General features: G+C 41.3%; 1 protein-coding gene and 1 long non-coding RNA gene across 7 annotated transcripts in view; both read left to right on the forward strand.

Annotated features, from left to right (window-relative positions):
• sez6b (seizure related 6 homolog b) overlaps positions 1-13,386 on the forward strand; it is an 813,765-nt gene that overhangs the window by 354,040 nt on the left and 446,339 nt on the right. The gene's annotated exons all lie outside the window — the stretch shown is intronic.
• The window catches only part of LOC138749558 (uncharacterized), a 28,804-nt gene continuing 19,825 nt past the window's right edge, over positions 4,408-13,386 (forward strand). The window contains exon 1 of the long non-coding RNA XR_011348743.1: positions 4,408-4,577. This is a non-coding gene — a long non-coding RNA (uncharacterized lncRNA). The remainder of the gene's footprint in view (positions 4,578-13,386) is intronic.

Genomic DNA, 13,386 nt, shown 5'->3' on the forward strand with positions numbered 1-13,386 from the left:
GAGGAACTGGTAGAAGTTCACATCAGGGATATGGCCCAACTTGGACAAATGGCCACGTGGACAAGTTGGGCCAAAGGGTCTGTTTCCATGCTGTAGAATTCTAGAAAGTGGTGGTCATGTGAGGGAATCAAATAACAAGTAGCATTAGAAATTATATGGATATTTTTCTTCCAGTGAGTAAGTAATTTTGAAAAGTACAATTAGGTAATGTTGTGGAAGCATAACTCAGGAGTCATTTCAGAAACAATTAGACCCAGCTCTGTTGGGATTTATGGTGTTATTTTGGATGAATGGAGCAGGCTAAATTGGCTTGTAAATATCTTGTACTGGAAATATCATGTAAATAATTCACCATTACCTGAGGTTGTTGAGTGCTTAAGGGAAGCTTGTTTGAGAAAAGGCTGGATGCTACTGCTGAGAATATAGCAAAGATGTGTGTTGTGTTTGTGCAGATAGAGAGAAAGAGATGGCAAAGTGACTAGAGACACAAGAAAGTGTAAGTACTGTAATCTGCAACAAAAAAACAAACGGCTGTGAAATTTCATTGGTTCAGGCAGCAGCTCTGGGGGCAAAGGGATGGTGGATATTTTGAGTTGTGACCTTACATTAGGATGAGCAAAACTAATGTTGTTTTTCTGCTCTCTTTAATATATCCTTCTCTAAGAAAGTGGCAGTATCCTGGGATTTTGCACTGAATTAATTAAATGTAGAAATTGCAAGCGTGTTGTCTGTGATCCAACACTTTCCCATCGGTTGCTCTGTTTGCAGCAGTCTTCACCATAACCAAATTGGGATAGGTGTGAGTTTATGGCTCCAATAGATTAGATTCATTGTTCAATATTCTAAAAATCTTACACTTCTGTACATGAAGTTTGAGTGAGCAAATGGTGAACTTTTCTCCTCAACAAATGGTTGCAGAGCAAATAATTTTCTGTATCAAGTTGCAAATTCTTGGTAACTCTTTCAATCCAAGGGCAATGGAATTATTGGCATGAACAAATTTCAAACTTTAGCTTGGACTGAGTCTGAACAAGGAGGATTTTCTTCCTGAACACTTTTTAGTGTGCGGAATTTGGGCTGCTGATCACGAAAACCACCTTAAAATTTTCCTATCATGTACCATTTTTTAGATATGACCTATTTTGTGTTTTCCTGTTGCATTTTAAGTGTGCTCATATATTGTTCTCAAAGCAAACTGGTTTAATCAGTCCAGGAATTCCTGGGCATGCATTCAGTGAAAGTACTATGCAAATTTTGTCTTGGCCTGGGCATGCTTAGTCAAGATAGATGCAGATAGGCTATAAAAGCACATACTGTGCAGATGCTGTGCATTACATTGATATAGATTGAACGCATGCTGATGCACATGTTCTTCAGGCAATAGCATAGTTAGTATACTTAACAATAGCATTTATTGTCTTCAGGATGGTTTAATACAGCAGAAATGTCTCCTCAATGTCACCACAGTTGTGATACATCCTGTTGCATTTGTGGTGAGTAGACGCTTAATGCTAAATTCAATAAAAGTTCATTTATTTTTCTCCAACTTCCTATGTGATACAGCAATTCTGAAATTATCTTCGTGTTCAGCTTGAAGTTGTCTATCACAATCCCCAATTTTTTTTCTTGCAAAGCACACCTTTTGAAAAATGTGCTGTCCACTGTTGTTAGCTCTTCATCTCTGCTTATTACCCATTTTCAGTTACGTAGAACAAGATGTAACAGAAGCCCGGAGATGCTGTGGCTTCACCACCATGTCCAAGCCATGATATCGCTAGAACCCTCAGTGTTCTACATCCTGTGTGGGAGCAAACCTTTGGAAAGAAATGGGCTGGCAGTATTGAAGACAATTATTTGTGATATTTCAGATTGACCAACTTTTAATGTTGTAATCAGTGGGTTTTGATCCTTGTTTCAGAAAAAGGGTGCAAAATAAGGCTCCTTCAGATTTATTGCCACCACCTCCTGTGCCTCATTCCAGGAGACATCCAGCATCTATCTAATGGCACCATCCTGAGAGTAAATGGATCTTTGCTGTCCTGCAAATACGGTAAAAACCCCTGGTATCCGGTACCTACAGGGATTGGTAGATGCCGGACATGTGAATTTTCCGGTTGCTTGAGACTCACTTATACAAAGGCTAACTAATACACTGTCATTAAGAATAAACAGTTTAAAAGATTAAAGATGGTTACTTGGGGTTGCCGGTTGCTTGATTTCTTGACCACAGGGGTTTTACTGTGCTACAGAGTTCCTTGGGTGAATTTTGGTTTGCAACTGAGTGTTTCTTTCTGGATGACCAACCAAGACAAATACTCTTTGTTGGAGTGATGATTGAAAACCTACCTTCAAATCTGGATTACAAAGAGCTTTGTGGTACTCTGCTGCTTGGGGAGTGAATGGGTGGAGTGAAGGACTGAGATGACGGCTGCTTTAGTTCACTGCCACTCTCTTGGTTTCAGACCCACTGGAGGCTGAGGTTTTGCTGATGAGGTTGACGTCAGAAAATTTCAATAGGTCCAATTCTATTCCTTCACCTTACCATTCAAAAACACCAAAAAAGAGATGTACTATTGAGGTGTTTCCAACAGCTGGAATGTGTGAAGGCAAGTTATGCAAAAACAAGTTGATTTGTGGGTACTCCAGGAAACGTAATTCTTACATTCCCTGATCCTCATTTATTGACCAAACATTTTTTTTTAATAAGAAAGGTCTAATTTTCTATCACCTTCATGAGCTATTTTTGTAACATTAGGACTCTTCAATGTTGACTAGATAATCTAAAAAAATGTTTACAGTGTAATCTGTCAACCTGCAAACATGCTGAAAAATACTGAGGAAATGTAATGTTAATCAGTTGTCATTATAAAAATAAGTATATTCTGTTCATCTTTACATTTGCTTTATGAGTCTAACATTAATTGGGTACTGAATGGAAAATGCATGTTGAAAGATGGTATTCAAAGGGAATAGAATATTTGCCTAATTTTAGTGCCTTTTGATACCAGAACAATTAAAGCTTCCAACACTGAAAGAGGTTGTTTGGCTCATCAGAGCAATGCTGGATTCTCTGCTGTACCAATGTGCTATGAATTTTTTGTGAATGGTCCAGATTTTCTCAGGCTGGATGAGGCATATTTTTGACAGAAGAGGGAGGAAACACGGGTTATTTTTGATGGAAGAGGGAGGAAACACGGGTTATTTTTGACGGAAGAGGGAGGAAACGTGGGTTATTTTTGACAGAAGAGGGAGGAAACACGGGTTATTTTTGACGGAAGAGGGAGGAAACACGGGTTATTTTTGACGGAAGAGGGAGGAAACGTGGGTTATTTTTGACAGAAGAGGGAGGAAACACGGGTTATTTTTGAAGGAAGAGGGAGGAAACGTGGGTTATTTTTGACGGAAGAGGGAGGAAACGTGGGTTATTTTTGACGGAAGAGGGAGGAAATGTGGGTTATTTTTGACGGAAGAGGGAGGAAACGTGGGTTATTTTTGATGTGCATCTTGCAGCATCCAAAAAAATCCCTACTCTGTAAAGTGAGATGACAACCTTTTTGAATGTAGTAAGGTTTTTTTAATTGGAAGGAGATACAGGCTCTTTGCCAGTGCACTCTGTGTGAACCAGCTACTGCTCCTTGGATTATCATGTGTAATCAGGGGCAATCGGTTTCCTGTGTGACGAATAAGAATATGCCATTGAAAGAAGTTGTAACAAATTATTGCAACACCATTAATCTGTATGTTTTCTTTCTTCAACTTTGTTCATTCAACTGAGATTTAACTCTTCATAGATTAGGTCTCAGTGGTCTAATTTTACAGATGGTTTTCATGGGGTATGGGAGGGGGGTGGTAGGAAGTATGGCTATTAATGCAAACAGCTAAATTGTCTACTTTGGAGGAATCATTATGGTAAATTGAATGGGCTATTTAAATGTATGCATCTTGTCAGAGCAGAGGGAGCCTTGTCCTGAACTTGGGCCTTGCTGTGATTAAAATAGCAACACTGAATGGATCTAGAATAGGTTTTACTCAGCATTTGTTCAAACTATGCTTGACTCCCTTCCTAAAATATTCTGATGGTGAAGGGGAAGAGGGAATGGGAAGGTGCATTTTGGAATGGAAGTGATAGAAATGAAATTTTGCAAATGTAAATTTAAGGAAAAGGAAAATAAAACAATGGAAAATCTGGTGGTTCTTGAATAGGAGGCAGTTTTGATGTTGACATTTTGCCCCTGGACTGGAGTTGAAAGTAAACCATTAAATACCTCCTTCAAAATGCTCAGAGATAATCATTTAAAAGTGGGTAACAACACTGCCAAAATTGGAGTTGATCAAACCCATTAAACTGTGGCTTTGTAAATTTCAATTATTGTGTCACCATGACCAAATCCTGATTGCCAGCAGACATGCTGAAGCTACGATCCTGATTAATATCTTGCCTTTTTCTGGAACTAGCACCCAGAAATGTTGTTTCAGCACGTATTTCAAGACTGAATTACCTTTCATCCCTATCATCTATCTTTAAATCTGCCTCCTCTTCAGCATGTTATGCCAATATCAAAGCAAATCAGATTAAAGTGAGTATTCTAACATACAACCCTGCTGGAAAATCAATAGGCTGCACCAACTACTGATCTGAGTCTTTATGTTAAATCATTCCTTGGCTTCTGGGCTAGTTAGATATCTTTTTTTCCCTCATTGATGAATGCCATGACCCAGCACCCCTCAGGCACATGTTTTTTTTCTCTCTCATGCAATAGGTATTTGGTGAGAAAGATGAAAACAAACCTCTCAATCATGGAAACCATTTCCCTTTAGAAACTATTCAGAACTGCGGGAACATAGAAGCAAGGAGATTGCATGTGTTAATAGACTTTGTGGTTGCAGACATTTTAATATTCCTCCAATGACTTCCAGTAATGTCGCCAGAGGGTGGTAAATCTGTGGAATTTGTTGCCACTGGCTGTTGTGGAGGCCAGGATATTGGGTGTATTTAAGACAGAGATTCATAGATTCTTGATTAGCCAGGGCATTAAAGGTTATGGGGAGATGGCCAGGCAGTTGGACTGAGTGGGGAAATGGATTAGCTAATGATTAAATGGCAGGTCAAACTCAATGGGCTGAATAACCTATTTCTGCTCTGCTGTCTTTATGGGCTTATGATCTGGACAGGACCATCAGAGTGAAAGTGTCTTTCAATGTCCACGAAGTATTATAACTTTACCATTTATCATACCTACTAAAACACTGAAATAAATAGATTCGATGTCAACATCATACATGTTTTCCATCTGCTTAAGTGTGTCAGATTTTGCCATAAGAGGCCATTTCGCAGCTATCTTGCAACTGACATGAGCAGTATTTTTGATCCATGATTGTTACAAATTCATCTACAACACCAGCGATTCTACGAAAACAGTTCCTTCTTGTTATCCATTTTCCCCCATGTTCTGGTGCCTCCTTTTGAATGCAAACTACCCTTTGCTCCCTCTTGTTGCACACCTGATAAAATAATGAATGAACCCTTTGGTCTTCTGATCCAGGGGTAGGCAACCTTTTAATTTTTCATTTAGACATACAGCTCGGTAACAGCCCATTTCAGCCTACGAGTTCATACCGCGGAATAGGTTATTTGGGCGGCATGGACCCTATGTTTTGAGAGGGAGTTTAGTTTTTGAAGGTTACAAACTCAGTACCTGTGGAATGCTCAATAAAGGCCTTTACTACATGCCTAAGGGTAGCAATTGTGCAATGACTTGAGTTGCATTCACAAATTTATTTATTACTGAATATTTTTTCTGTATTGCACAGACTGTTTACATTTCTTTCTTAGTTTACATGTTGCTCTTTTGTACACATTTCCATCCTCTTGACAGTTTACAGGTTCCAAATAATTCTGCTTGGCCCACAGGAAATATTATCTCAGGGTTGTATGTGATGTCATGTATATACTCTGACAATAAATTTGAACTTTGATTTTCTTGTGGTCTTGGGCAGAGCAGATCCCATTTACTTAAGGAAGGAGTGAGGACATTTCTACTGAGGTCCTCCATCAGCCAACTCCCCACCATGATTACCAGCCCCCCCACATCTCCATCGGGCACACAAAACTCAAAACGGTCAACCAGTTTACCTATCTCGGCTGCACCATTTCATCAGATGCAAGGATCGACAATGAGATAGACAACAGACTCGCCAAGGCAAATAGCGCCTTTGGAAGACTACACAAAAGAGTCTGGAAAAACAACCAACTGAAAAACCTCACAAAGATAAGCGTATACAGAGCTGTTGTCATACCCACACTCCTGTTCGGCTCCGAATCATGGGTCCTCTACCGGCACCACCTACGGCTCCTAGAACGCTTCCACCAGCGTTGTCTCCGCTCCATCCTCAACATCCATTGGAGCGATTACATCCCTAACGTCGAAGTACTCGAGATGGCAGAGGTCGACAGCATCGAGTCCACGCTGCTGAAGATCCAGCTGCGCTGGATGGGTCACGTCTCCAGAATGGAGGACCATCGCCTTCCCAAGATCGTGTTATATGGCGAGCTCTCCACTGGCCACCGTGACAGAGGTGCACCAAAGAAAAGGTACAAGGACTGCCTAAAGAAATCTCTTGGTGCCTGCCACATTGACCACCGCCAGTGGGCTGATATCGCCTCAAACCGTGCATCTTGGCGCCTCACAGTTTGGCGGGCAGCAACCTCCTTTGAAGAAGACCGCAGAGCCTACCTCACTGACAAAAGGCAAAGGAGGAAAAACCCAACACCCATCCCCAACCAACCAATTTTCCCCTGCAACCACTGCAATCGTGTCTGCCTGTCCCGCATCGGACTTGTCAGCCACAAACGAGTCTGCAGCTGACGTGGACTTTTTACCCCCTCCATAAATCTTCGTCCGCGAAGCCAAGCCAAAGATTGGTGTAAATCAGTGGTTTTCAAACTGCCCTCCCAAACTCACATTCCACCTTAAGCAATCCCTATTCCATAAGTGTTCTGTGATTAGTAAGGGATTGCTAATCCACTGCTCTAGACCCAATTGTTACAAATATTTTGCTTGAGAAAAATTGTCATTGGCCCATTTCCTTTGGGGTTATGAAACCATGCACATAACGAGTCAATTAGGTACAATTAAAACACTGGTTTTCAAACATTTTCTTTCCACATACATATCACCTTAAACAATCCCTTACTAATCACAGAGGATTTATTGCATAGGGATTACTTAAGGTGGAATGTGAGTTTAGGGAGGGCAGTTTGAAAACCACTGTTGCAAATCAATCAATTATTAGGGTTTCTGAAATCAATTATTGCTTTTATTATTGCAGAAGATTGCGATGCGAGTAGGTATCTTCACAGTGGGATAATTATGACAAATGTATTGAATGGTTTTTATTTATTTTGAGGTAGTAACTTGCAGGGATGTGAAGCAGAACTCCTGCTGTACTAAGTTTTGATTTTCAAAAAAAAAATTGGCTAAACTATCCCATAAAATTGATTATCACTATTGGGGCTCTCTTGGGATTCAGCAATGATAGGCAGAAAGAAAAGAATAAAAACAAAAGATACAGGTCATTTTTGTGGCTTTTGGGATACTGCTTGGATCTCAGTTGTTTATCAAGTGCATCAATGACGTGAATGATGGAGTACATAGCTTAATGATGCCAATGTGGTTGATGAGGAAGCAATCCATGACAAGGACACAGAGGCAGAAGGAAACGTTAGGTTAAATGAGCTGGATGGAAGGTGGCCGGTTATGTGCAATTGGGGGAACAATTGAAATTGGACATTTTTGCTAGTAAATAGAGTGCAAGTAATAATTGAGTTAACGTTGGTATGAATAGGGATTTGTGTATCCTTCTACGTTAATCGCAAAGTTAACATGCAGGAACGTGAATAATTTGCAAAGAAAATGTCATTATTCTAGCCTCGATGAAAAAGAAAATGACATTATAGACTCTTTTATGTAATTATATGGGGCTTTTGTGAGAACTTGTGCAGTGCCCTGTGTACAGTTTTCAACACCTGGTTTAGGATATATATATTTGCCATAAAAGTCTTCATTGAAGATGCCCTAAATAGATATCAGGGAGGGGGGAATGGCATCAGGGTAGATTGGGTAGAATGGCCATTGTTTTTCACGAGATAAGATATAATGTAAAACTTAAGATGGCTCCCAGCTTGCAATCACGAACGAGGGATTAGTCACATACAAATAAGATGAGCTCTCTGCTCAGAGGATTGTGAACCTTTGGAATTTTCTTACCCAGAATGCTCGGATACTCAGTTAATGAATACAGTATCCTTGAAATTGACATCCTTGTATTTGTGGACATCAAAGGATGTGTGAATAGGGCAGGCAATGTAGTTGAGGTTAGGCAATGATATTATTGAATGACAGGACAGGCTTGAAAGGGTATATGACCTCTCATCATTTCTTATGTTCTAACAATGGCATTTTGTGCTTTATTCAGAATTGCCTTCTTTCAAATCAAAAATCCACTTAAAGGTCATTGTCAGCTCAGCACAGAGTCTAAAATGTTGAATTCTGGCAAACATGAACTGTGCTGCAGAGTGTTCACTGGAGTAAACAATAGGAAAATGGAGTACAGACATTTATTAATGAAAATCCTTCACATTAGGGTGATCAAAGTTATGAAACCATCACGTGAAATGTTGCTTGGCATTTGAGCTTGGATTCCATATTAGGTAGGAAATATAATGTTGAATCTAAAAGATTAGCTCTTTGAATACAGCAGTATGGCTGTTGATAACAATACTCTTGGAACCTGATTTATTGTTCATTCAGAGAGATTTCACAGCTTTGTAAGTTATCTCTGTATTCAATTGAATGACTTGTTTGACATCAGACCTTTGTGATATTTTCAGGGGCTTGAATGAAACAAGAATATCTTGACAATAATGCTATAGATTTGAGTTTTCTGTTGGAACCAAAGATTCCTTTGAATATAGAAAGATCAACGAATCTTCTCAGGACTTTGTTGCAGAATCATATGGCAAATCCAAAGACTTGATCGTAAAATGCCTTACAGCCAACAGCTTATCCTATTCTCAGTAGGCTGAAGATGGGGCATTAAAAATTAACGTGTATGGAGTAAGTCTTATTTTGAGTGCACTTTGAGTAAGTTCCCACAAATGTTTCCAATATACAGTAAAATTATTGTTATCTGGAATTCAAGCAACCAGCAGCCTCAAGCAACCAATAAAACAATCAGGAAAGTAAAGAGATAAAAAATATGAAAGTTTAAATTTGGTGCCCCTTGTGGTTAGTTCGCCAAACATGCAACACGCAATCTCAAGCAACTGGAAAATTTACTTATCCAGCATCTACCAATCTCCATATGTGCCAGATATATACTGCAGCATTATCAGATCTTCCTATTTACCACCAACTACTATAACTTTTTAGACATACAGCTTGATAACAGGCCATTTTTCCCCAAAATTCTGTGCCACCCAATTTACACCCAATTAACCTACACCCCATGGCATATTTCAAATTGTAGGAAGAAACCAGAGCCTTCATGGAAAACCCAAGCAGACATGGAGAGAACGTACAAACTCCTTACAGACAGCGCAGGATTTGAACCCAATCGCTGGTGCTGTAAAGGCATTGCACTAACCACTATGCCAACCGTGCCAACTTCTTCAGATTGATGCAGAAAGAACAAAGATATATAGCAAGGCAGGAGTTACTGCTGTCCTGTAGACCACAAGTTTTATGTCATGTCTGAAGCCTTGATCGTCAAACATCCTTTCCTGTACTGATCAAAGTCTCTGCTGGTGCTTTGAAGATGGTGGCGAATTTCCTCATCGATGTCATCTTTAACTGAGATGTGGCTCCTACTATATGGGAAATGGTCTATACTCTCTGGGACCTATCCACACATCTTTATATTTAGTTTGAGGCATGAGAGTCAATAACAGGCACACCCAGGCATTTAAAAATTCCCATTAACACTGCCATCACAAATTCCTCCATATTCATAGAAAGGAGAACTAAATCAGCATCAATGTCCTCTCACGGACCAACATCCTCAACGTCAAGCTCCTAGTTACCTTCAGTTATTTAAACCCAGGAAGATTATGTCATTCACAAGTCTCATGCCAAATATTTGAATTTGCCAAAAGATTAACTCATGAACAAAGGGGAAAAAAGGTCTAGCATGTGCACAAAGCTCCCTTGAAAGAAAATGCAGCATCCTCAATGACTCCTGGAAATCTCTGGCAAGAACCATTCTCAGTGGAGAAGTAGCATCTGGGTTGATGCTAAGATCCTGAACTCTTGTATCAGGGCCCACAGAAGGCCAAAGTGAATGGACAAACGAATGCACTATTTCACAATCAAAATATTTGACTTGCCTATCACATTAATGGAATAGATTATTTACCTTGATGAACAGCTTAAGCCTGAAACATTGGTTATGTACCTTTATCTTTGCTCTATAAAGCCTTCGACACCGTGAGCAGGAAAGGGCTTTGGCAAATACTAGAGCGCATCGGATGTCCCCCAAAGTTCCTCAACATGATTATCCAACTGCACGAAAACCAACAAGGTCGGGTCAGATACAGCAATGAGCTCTCTGAACCCTTCTCCATTAACAATGGCGTGAAGCAAGGCTGTGTTCTCGCACCAACCCTCTTTTCAATCTTCTTCAGCATGATGCTGAACCAAGCCATGAAAGACCCCAACAATGAAGACGCTGTTTACATCCGGTACCGCACGGATGGCAGTCTCTTCAATCTGAGGCGCCTGCAAGCTCACACCAAGACACAAGAGAAACTTGTCCGTGAACTACTCTTTGCAGATGATGCCGCTTTAGTTGCCCATTCAGAGCCAGCTCTTCAGCGCTTGACGTCCTGCTTTGCGGAAACTGCCAAAATGTTTGGCCTGGAAGTCAGCCTGAAGAAAACTGAGGTCCTCCATCAGCCAGCTCCCCACCATGACTACCAGCCCCCCCACATCTCCATCGGGCACACAAAACTCAAAACGGTCAACCAGTTTACCTATCTCGGCTGCACCATTTCATCAGATGCAAGGATCGACAATGAGATAGACAACAGACTCGCCAAGGCAAATAGCGCCTTTGGAAGACTACACAAAAGAGTCTGGAAAAACAACCAACTGAAAAACCTCACAAAGATAAGCGTATACAGAGCCGTTGTCATACCCACACTCCTGTTCGGCTCCGAATCATGGGTCCTCTACCGGCACCACCTACGGCTCCTAGAACGCTTCCACCAGCGTTGTCTCCGCTCCATCCTCAACATCCATTGGAGCGCTCACACCCCTAACGTCGAGGTACTCGAGATGGCAGAGGTCGACAGCATCGAGTCCACGCTGCTGAAGATCCAGCTGCGCTGGATGGGTCACGTCTCCAGAATGGAGGACCATCGCCTTCCCAAGATCGTATTATATGGCGAGCTCTCCACTGGCCACCGTGACAGAGGTGCACCAAAGAAAAGGTACAAGGACTGCCTAAAGAAATCTCTTGGTGCCTGCCACATTGACCACCGCCAGTGGGCTGATAACGCCTCAAACCGTGCATCTTGGCGCCTCACAGTTTGGCGGGCAGCAGCCTCCTTTGAAGAAGACCGCAGAGCCCACCTCACTGACAAAAGGCAAAGGAGGAAAAACCCAACACCCAACCCCAACCAACCAATTTTCCCTTGCAACCGCTGCAATCGTGTCTGCCTGTCCCGCATCGGACTGGTCAGCCACAAACGAGCCTGCAGCTGACGTGGACTTTTTACCCCCTCCATAAATCTTCGTCCGCGAAGCCAAGCCAAAGTTCAATAAAGTATACTGTTTGACCTGCTGAGTTTCTCGAGTATTGTGTTTTTAGATTATTTTCCACTTGTGGGTAGGAAACGTCCCCTCATCACTACCGTTCAACACAAGGACACCTCAAGGATATGTGCTTAGCCCACTGAACTATTCACTCCACATCCATGACTGTGTGGCTGGGTACAATTTCAATGCAATCTGCAAATTTGCCAATGACACCACAGTTAGCAGGATCACAGATGGAGATGAGGAAGTGTAGAGGAGGGAGATAGATCAGCTCGTTGAGTGGTGTCACACCAACAACCTTGCACTCAACTTGAGCAAAACCAAGGAGATGATTGTGGACTTCAGGAGGAAATCAGGAGAACATGAACCAGTCCTCATCGAGGAGTCAGCAGTGGAGAGGGTCAAAATTCCTGGGTGTCAACATCTCTAAAGATTTGTCCTGGAGTCTCCATGTCAATGCAATCATGAGGAAGGCTTGCCAGTGGCTATAGTTTATGAGAAGTTTGAGGAGATTTGGTACGTCACCAAAGACTCTCGAAAACCTCAACAGGTATACTGTAGAGAACATTCTGGCTAGTTGCATCACTGTCTGGTTCAGAGGTGCCACTGCTCAGGACAAGAAAAAAACTCCACAGGGTTGTTAAATCTGCCTGCAACATCATGGGCACTCGTGTCCACTACATCAAGGACATCTACATGAGGCTGTGTCTTAAGAAAGCAGCCTCTATCCTCAAGGACCTCCACCACCCAAACCATGCCCTCTTCACTCTGCCACCATGGGGAAAAAGGTACAGGAGTCTGAGGATGAGCACTCAGTGGCACAAGGATAGCTTCTTTCCCTCTGCCATCATATTCCAGAATGAACAATGAACCACAGACACTGCCTTACCTGCCTTTTTCTTACACCATTTTCATTTATTTATATAAATGTTTGCATTGTGATGCTGTTACAAAACAATAAATTTTGTGACATGTTCATGACAATAAATTCTGATTCTCAGAATCTCAAAGTTTTTTACATTTGGGAGACATTTTTATTTGTCTGTGTTTTATCCCACCAATTATTGCCGACTGCAGTCCATGGACAATATCAGTGGACAGTTAAGGGTGAACTCGTATTATGGTTGGAAGTCCCATTCAAGCTGTATTGGAAGAGGAGGAGGACAGATATTTTTCATTGACCATTAGTGAATCAGATGCTGAAATGACCCCTGACCACTATGACTGATGATCTTCATTCCAAAGATATTACATTACTTGAATTGAAATTCCCTCAACGCATCTCCAGGTTAATAGTCCAGACCTCTGGATACTGGTCCAGATACTAAACCAACTCTTTTCCATCCAGATAATGGAAAGTGGTCAAGATTGCTTTTGGATATGTGGTCTATGTGCTCAGTTTGCTGCTAAACACTTTCCCTGTAGTATTCACCTTATCACAATTGATCAGTTTATAAATGGTGCCATGTAAGGAATTTAGAATTTATCCAGTGAACTACTCAGATTATTTAAATATTTTCCATCTTTCTTTAGAAAATTTAGAAACTCGGGGGGGTGGGAGTCGCAACCT

The sequence above is a fragment of the Narcine bancroftii genome, chromosome 14 (genome assembly GCF_036971445.1).
Source record: "Narcine bancroftii isolate sNarBan1 chromosome 14, sNarBan1.hap1, whole genome shotgun sequence".
Lineage (NCBI taxonomy): Eukaryota > Metazoa > Chordata > Chondrichthyes > Torpediniformes > Narcinidae > Narcine > Narcine bancroftii.